The sequence below is a fragment of the Melanaphis sacchari genome, unplaced genomic scaffold (genome assembly GCF_002803265.2).
Source record: "Melanaphis sacchari strain LSU unplaced genomic scaffold, SCAv2.0 Contig1605_pilon_pilon, whole genome shotgun sequence".
NCBI lineage: Eukaryota > Metazoa > Arthropoda > Insecta > Hemiptera > Aphididae > Melanaphis > Melanaphis sacchari.
Window position 1 is genome coordinate 156 of NW_020270724.1, and position 9,366 is coordinate 9,521.

Sequence of the window (9,366 nt, forward strand, 5' to 3'; positions counted from 1 at the left end):
GTATAACGATTATCGCATTTGTCGGATTAACGTAGGACACGGGCGTTACTTGTTTACTCGGTAACCTACTTGTGATAGTGTTGTATCCCTTCACTACGAGTTATTATTTTTGCTTAAAGTGTATTTAATATCTAGCACACACAAATGTAGGTAAACTTAGACCTATTGCAATCCTAAATAATATATTTATTTTTAGTCTACTAACAACGAACCTACACAAATGTGTATTTCAGTTAGAAAAATTATTGTATTAAACTAGTTTAGATAGCGTTTTAACATCTATACAACACGATTGTAGATAAAATACCATATGTTTACATATGGATAAACATGAACTACTGATATTTCTAAAAATAACCCAAAATTTTTATTCATTGGTTCTCACTGCATTATAATGCTGTTTTGTTTTATTTTTATGTTGTGGTTTTTACCGATAATAGTCTAATCAAAATATTCTTCTTGACAAGGAAGTATAAGATTATAATTGTGGTATACGGACAAAATTGCTTGTCTTTAAGAAGAGACACAGACGATAACCACCGCATAGTTGTTTATATTTGTATTTTTCAGGATCACATAATTTTATAACTTTAGCTAAAATGCGTTTCAAAGTGAAAATTGAACGTGAGGATATACTTTCCACTTTAAACGATGAACTGAATTGACGATTTTAGTGATGATTCTGATAAGACAGAACATGGCAACCTACAATTTCAACAAATATTGGGCAATCTGACTGTTCTGATTGATTCTGATGAAGATCAGGTTAATACTATTTTTAATACAGATGACATAACATACAAATATTAATAACAGATGTCATTATAAGTAGATATTTACAATAATATTAATACAAATCAATGTTAATGCAGCTTCTAATTCTAATGATGGTATTAACATCTTTAACTACAAATGCTCCAATTAGTGCCTAAGTTTCACCTCCAAACATAGATGGTCTCAAACACCTTGCTACTATACCACTACCTTGAATTTTTATAACACATAATTTTATTGAAATAGGCCTACCTATAAGTTGCGCTGAAAAATACTTCAATTTATATTTCTTTGAAAAGTTTATGTATACTAATATGTATGCTTTATTCGTGCGCGGGAAGGAATTGAAAACGAGACTCCAATGAAATGCTTTTATAGAAGCCAAGCTTAATGGGAATTATTAAATATCCAAGGTTTAACATGTATTGGCAGAGGTATTACGGACTTAATTTCATCTAGATAACAAGAGATAGATTTATTTTGCCACGTACGTTTTTACATTATGTTGATGTAAATAACCGTCCTGCAGTGGGAAATACAAGCGTAAATTTTGGAAAGTACAACCAATAATTGATTGTGTTCAAAAGCATGGAAATACCGTCGACAGAATGTATTCAATTACGAACAAATGCGTTTATTGGTAGATGTCCATATAGGCACTAAAATAAACCCGCCTGAAGGCTAAAAACTTGTAGGATTACTACTTAAAGGACTTGTTCTTGACTTTGAATATATCAAGTTCTACATACACCATTGATGATTCGCACTTGGTTTAGGACCTGCAGGAGCCACATTTAACAAAACACCTAAAGGTTCATGTTTTTGATCGGTTTTTACAACACCTACGATGAACCGTTTAAACGAGATTGGTATATATGCAACAGGAACAATTATGTCAAACTGACTAAAAATGTTCATTTTCTGAATTGATAAAAATTTAATCGGTGTATGGGAAGAATTCATAGGAGCGACAATAAAATTACATAGCCGTTAAGTGGAAGGATAGCAAGTAAAATGGGGTTAAGTAATTGTATCAACAGCGACAGGAGAACCACCAACAGCAGAGGTGGAGTAAAGTAGAAAATAAAGAAATCAATGTCAATTGCTCCATAATAATACACAATATTATAATCAAAATGGGTGGAGTGGATGAAAATTCAGGCAATGGAAGATATCGTACTTGATAAAGAAATGGGATTAATACCAGTATGTTTATTTTATTGATTTAGCCATAAGTTAATACGGCTGATGGTGGAATACAAAACGATGCTATAAAATGAATATTCCTCGTGTAAACATAAAAGATTCTTAGAGTTCAAAATAAGCGTGTAGTAAAAAGAATGGTTATCAACTCCTACAAAAACGTTAAATGAAGAAACAAATTCAGACTCAAACGAAGAACCACCAGTCAAAGTTCAAAATTACAGATCTCCACCTTCTGAAATGAAGGTATTATAATTTATTTTCTGTATTGATACACACACATTAAAAATAAATTAAAATTTCTTCAGCGTTAATGACAGTTATGATCATTGGCCCGCCAAAGCACAACTTAAGCATTGCAGCTCGAATTGTAGAAAAGAAGGATGTAAAAGTAGGACAAGAATTGATGTAAGAAATGTAATATTTATTTGTGTCTAACTAATAAAACAATTGTTTAAAATTTGTTTACAAAATAATATGTTAACAATTCATAATTTCACAAATTAGAATAATGTTATTTGAATTACTTTTAATTTTTAAAAATAAAACAAGGTATTTTTAATTAATAAATCAAGCTTTTTAAAATAAATCCCAACAATAGTATGATTAATATCCTACATTAATTCCTTTATATGCAACTTAATAATATTTTATACATATTCATTAGAAATCTCAACCTACACAATCGTGTAGGTTAATTTTCACTGTTGTTTTGTAGTAGATTTTTATTTATTTTTACATTCAAACTCAAAAATAAAAATGTATAGTACAAAATATTAAAAATTAAAATTTTATGCCAGGGTTTTAGGTCACAATACCTCACAAATGTGTATGTTCGTTTTAATCTGATGTTGTAAATGTTGTATTCGTTTTAAAGCAATACACGCTTATATACACAAACGTGTAGGTTCGTGGTGAAAGGGGTATAGCAAGTCCAAAGATATTGCAAAGGTATTTGCAAATTACAACAGTCGTGTTGTTTTATTTATATTTAATATTTAATTTAATTTTATAAAAAAACATGAATCAGTCATCATTTCATCGCTACTGTCATCTTCGCCACTATCATTGTTACCGTCATCATCGTCACCATCATCTCTATTACACCATAGCCATTGTTGTTGTCGTCGTCGTAGTTGACATAAGTATAATTTTCATCATTATCCACGTAATAGAGGATGTTAGCGTGCTTAAAAAACTCTATTGCCGGGTCCAAATTATGTGCTCGGCAGTGTTCATTAAACATAAATTTAGTTAGATATCCAGCATAAAATTACTTTTTACAACAGTAATTTGACATGGACTGTTTAGAATGTCTCCAGGCACTCTCGATAGTGTTTGAATGTACACCTGTTTCCGGATCTTTAAAATGAAGGCTATAATTTACAGTCATATGAACATAGCCTTCATCATTCAAAGTATTGTAAGCCTAAAATAAAATAATTTATAAAAGTATACTACCACCCAATAATCAGATATTATTGTTGTACTCGGATTTATCCATTCTTTTATGATGGTAAGGAGGGTTATGGCGCTACGGTTTTCAACCGGGACCATGCAACATTTTCGTTTCTTTCTCATATCCTCCAAAAACCCATTGTCCTTCAACTCTGTGGCCTATGTTGTGTTTACGGCGTTCAAATTTGGATTCGTCAATTTCAACAATATGACCGTATCCACCCAATTTTATTTTGTTTATTACTATCATATCATACGTAACTTCTCGGAAAAAAGATGACCAGTTTGTTAACGTTTTATCTGCAACGCAATTGTGATTTCATCACAGGAAATTTGCTATTTATTGTCCACAAATTGTTAGTAATGGTAAATGTAATTTGTAAAAGAAGGTTTTATGTCTGAGTGAAAATCTACAAATAATAAAAGTTTTTTAGTATTATTTTTAGTTTTAATTTTTGTGTTTTTCTTTAATCTTGATTTTAGTTAATTTTAGTTTTTTTATCTTTTAATTTTAGTTTTTTTTTTTTTTTAAATTTAAATTTTTGTATTTCTATTTTATTTTTCTGTAAATTTTTATTTAGTTTACGAAAGTACTTACCTATAGTTGCATGATTTTTTCCCCTTCTTACCACCAATTTTTTCACGGCAAATCCATTTATGGTTGTCAATTGTTGACTGATCTTTCACAAGTTTCATAAAATGTCCACGAGGACATTTATGATAAGTTGACATTGTTGGCAATATACCAAATTGTTGTAATTTGGTAATTAAAACTAAACCATCATTCTGGTCTGATCACTCTTTTAAATTAAATAGATTTATATGTTTTTCCATCGCTATGGTTTACTTTATTAATTATAAGTTGTCGTGTACGTAGAGAAAAACTCAATGTTCAATAATATTAAGCACGTGATAAAAACTTCCAAAAATTGACATTTTATGTTATCAAAAATGTATTATCGTGTTAAAAGTACCTAATCTATAATTGAATGATATTTTAATGGAACTGTCAACCTAATAAAATGTGTTATTTATATATGTATTTTTATTTTTATCCAAATTATTTAGAGACTATTCGATGACTCGGTGCAACAAAAACTACAATTTTTATAACCTTGTGACTTACTTTAGGTGATGTTGCACAGCAAATCGAGGGATATTTTTGTTTTTAATTGTCCCAGCGAATGAATAATAACCTCGTTTGGTAGTTTTTAAATAATTAAAAAGTGAAAAAAAAAAATGCTAAAAATAACTCTTAGTTGTTGGGTTTTGATCACCGGTTGTTCCTTACTAAAGTTGTAGTTTACACCAGTTCGCCATGATCAGTTAAGTTGACACCAAACTAACTTGTTAAAGAAAATTGCAAAAGAGCGTTTAACTTAACAGATCTGTAACTTAAAACCATATCCGAGCCACGAATTCTGATTTCACCAAGAAAATTTTCTTTAAAAAAATGACTAAGTTCAAGAAAAAAATGGCCAAAAAAAGAGTGTCCGGTAAAGTATAAAAGTTCCGATTAAATATTTATATTCTAAATTGAATTTAAAGTTGCTGATTAATACTTTTATATGATGTTTAGTATTAAATATTTTTTACTAAAAAAAATTATAATATACAAATAAAAAAAAAAATGTATATTTAACGTTTGCAACTTATTTATGGTGTTCTCGATTCAAAAAATTAAATATTTATATATTCATGATATATTAATACATATATTTAATTTTTATTTTAATAGATAGATAACATTAAAAGTATAGTGAATTAAATTTATTTTAATCCGTTATGGATTATAAGTATAATAATTTGTATAATATAATATATATATATACACCGAAATTAAAGAAAAAAACCATTTATTATTTATTATATTATTACCATATTGGTTTGCATACATATTGTGTAGTACTTTAGTACATATTACTATTATTACTATTTTGATAATCTGATGTTTAATTTAAGATATCCAAGGGATGATCAATTACTGTTTATAAGACATATAATGTATAACTTTTGTATACCTACCTATACATTTTCTAGAGCCTTGTTTTAGATGTTATACAGATATACATATTTCATAATGGATATACGAGAAATATACATCTAATATTTTTTTGCTGTATGGGATAGTAGTGTTATTCTAAAATATTGTTTAATATTGTTTTTACATTTAGTATACATTTTAATTTACATATTTAATTATGTCAAGACAGTAAATTTTCTTGGTTGGTGTTATGAAAAATCAAATAACCGGTAGTAAGCTTCCATCAAAAAGAGATATTTTGAGCGTTCTCTTTTACAATATACGTACAGTTAAATTAACATTATAGGATAGCGCTAGTCTTGTGTTTGATGAATGTCAAATTTTTTGGATAAAAGCTCGTATAAATATTCAAGATTGATCAAATTGCTTAACAAAAATTTAAAAACTATACAATGAATGGAGAAAATTAGATAAAATTAAAAATAGAAAAACGGATACTTAAAATAAAATTATGAATACATATGAAGACAATTTAAATTACTTATTTGACATTGCACATGGTAATGCATTAAATACTATAAAAATTCACTATGATTAGTTATTTTTAATAAAACAACGGGAATAAGAACGTCATGGATGCATTATGGGTAAAGATTCAAAATTAACCGGTCTTGAATTTCGAATATTGTCTTTGGAAAAACAAAAGGCTTAACAGAAAGAAAAACATGAAATTGCATCGAAATCAACAGGTAGTTTATATATTAATTTTATTTTATAATTATATTTTTATTATTAATGTAAATTAATAATTTTAAATAATTACTCTCAAAAACGATGTTTTTAAGAACTTTTTATATTACAGTTAAATATATAATATGGACTATGTATCAGATGAAAACTTAACTGATGAAGAGGAAATTATAAATTTAGAAAGTCCTGGCCCATCAAAAATCAAGCGAACAAGAAAAAAAATTATAAACCACCGTTTATCAGCTGCATTAGACAAATGCAAAATAAGTGACAGAGATGCTGTGCATTTACTCACAGCTGCAGCTGAATCGTTCCATGTCAATACTAGTGATTACATAATAAATAGATCTTCAATTAAAAGAGCTCGAGAAAAGTATCGTGAATAATTATCTGAAGCTATAAAATCTAATTTTTTAAATGTAAATCACCAATATTGCGTTGTGCATTGGGATTCAAAATTACTATCAACTTAACAGGAATGGACACAATAGATCGTATTCCTGTGATTATTATAGCTCCTATAGTAAACCGACGTTTTTAGCATAAAAACGTAGTTCTTAAGTCAAGTGGCCTAAACTATATCACGCCACCAAATCGGACCACTGATGCTTTTACCTAATTGGATTAGAAACATCACGCCATTTCCGTGACGTCAATCATCCTTTCCTAATCACGGCATGTCTCATATAAATAGGAGCCCTCTTCACAGTGAGCTCCAGAGAGTATAGAGAGTAGTTCATACACAAACGTTTCACCCATGCTTACCAAGAGCCTCTAGGGAAACGTTCCACACACATATTCTCTCCGATTTAGTATTTCAATACTAAGTCGAAACACTTCTAAAAAGTTTATATTTTAAAGTTATTTTATATTTAATAAATTGTTAAAGTAAATATTCATATTTCGTTATTAATAATTCAAACAAACCTCTACTCTTCCTATACTACGACGTTGTACTTGACATTGTGCATTCGTCGTTAAAGAAGCATTGCAGTAAACTACGTTCGAGTGACAGCGACGGTTACTACACTCCTAATGTTGAAAAATTATTAGGAGTTCCACAATATTATCATCTGGGAAAGGGAATGAAATATGTTCAGCTGTTTATAATACTTTAAACGATTGTTGTCTATTAGATCAAGTAGAAGTTTTTGTAATTGACACTACTGCATCAAATAGTAACAATCTAAATGGTGCATACATTCTCCTTGAATAAAAGTTAAACCGAAATATTCTATTATTTGCTTGTCGTTACCATATTTTTGAAATCCTTTTACAAGCTATTTTTGTTACATCAAAACTTTCTGGTATGTCTGGACCTGATATCCCATTGTTTAAACGATTTAAAAATAATTGGATAAATTTAGATTCACGTAATTTTTATACATGGACATATCGTACCCAAAAATATTTGAATAATTAAAATATGTAGTAGAAGATGTTTTATTATTTTGTACAAAACCAATCGAAGATAAATATCCAAGAGATGACTATATAGAATTTATAGAACTTGTTATGATATTTTTGGGGAAAACTCCTCCACGAGGTATACATTTTCGACCACTTGGTGCTTACCATTTAGCTCGATGGATGGCAAAAGGGAGATATTGCTTTAAAATGTTGTTATTCTATCAGCAACTTTGGCACTCAATAATTAAAAACAGAGGTTTACAAGAAATATATTGTTTCATTGTAAAATGTTATTTAGAGGCATTTGGGTGGCCCCTTAGTCAGAGATGAAAAAAAAAAAATTTAATATTTAATTTCTCACCCCCTCATTTTGCTCATTACTATAAAAAAGTAATTTTTGTTAAATTTGATCATGATTGTTCACCCCCTTCGCGTGCCCCAAGGGCGCTAAATTAATGCAAAATAGGGGTTTTTTGTCGTTTTAAGTTTTAACAAATAAATATTGCACTTATCGATAAAATTTATAGAACTTAAATTATAGATATTTATATTTTAATAATAAACATATTTATACAATTTCTTATGAATTTATTATTTTCCAAGAAAAATTATAAAATACATAATTTTAATTTATTTAAAAATGGATTTATAAGGTTATTTACATATTTTATTAGAATAACGGTTGGTGAATGGTGATATTTATGATTATTTAATAGTTCTTGATAAAGTGCTTTTTACGATCTGGAAATTTCTGACGATACTCGCTGACTACTTGCAGTAAATATTGTTTGATTCGTTTTTGTTAATAGCTTGTTATAATCTTCGATCAACTTAACTCCTCCGCAATATCATTTACGACATTTATATTATTTACCAATTCTTTACTTTTTTTGTACTGGTCATTTCATTCCACAATTTGGGATCAAAATCTAAAGTCCATCGGTATACCAAATATATTAAAATTACTAGATTGATAGATATGAAATCATTGATATTTTTATTAGCATAATCGTATACTTCATTTGCTTTTAAAATATTCGTTTGTTGGCTTCTGATTCGATATCGAGACTTTATTGCTTTAACCATTTTTAATTTGGTTTGTGGATGATACTTTGTCATAAAAATGCTAATGAAGTCGCTCGAGTTAAGTACCATAAATACCACATTTTTAACGCTGACTTAGAAATTTGTTGTTCGTCAATGATTACAATATAATATCTTTAATAGTCTGCAGCCCATGTTTGGAGCTAGAGCAGCAGCTCTTGCACAAACCATTGTTTTATATATATAAGAACTATAAAATACATAAGTCAAGTAAAGCATTATTTTATTTTAAAGTTAATTTAAATTCGTTACGAAATAAAAATATTTTTATAGAATAAATAGCTTTTGACATCCATCTAGCGTGATGTATTGGCCCAGGAACTTGAAAATATACCATTTGGAGGTGTGTTTGACCAAGAAATATAAAGTTAACTCTAGCAGCTCCTTATAGTCATCATCTAGGGATTGATATTGTTTAATTGATTTATACAGAATATTAAAAGTTCTTCCTTTAATTTTGTAATGATTGAAAGACAAGAGTATCTTCCAATCTAATATGAAAATTGACATTAATGTTAGCTAACATTTTGAAACGTTAAAATCGGTACATCTGGGCAGATGCAATATCAATCTTATTTCAAAAGCAATTTTAATACACCAAGTATATGGTGTCTGCACGGTAAATAATGAATTTCACGTTCTAACTTTTATTCAAGCAATAACGTAACTGAACGAAGTACCGT

The 9,366-nt window shown here is 28.6% G+C and overlaps 1 pseudogene; it reads right to left on the minus strand.

Moving 5' to 3' along the window:
- Window positions 1-3,390: 3,390 nt before the first annotated feature.
- On the minus strand, window positions 3,391-4,167 carry LOC112592210 (annotated as a pseudogene).
- Between the last annotated feature and the right edge of the window lie 5,199 nt (window positions 4,168-9,366).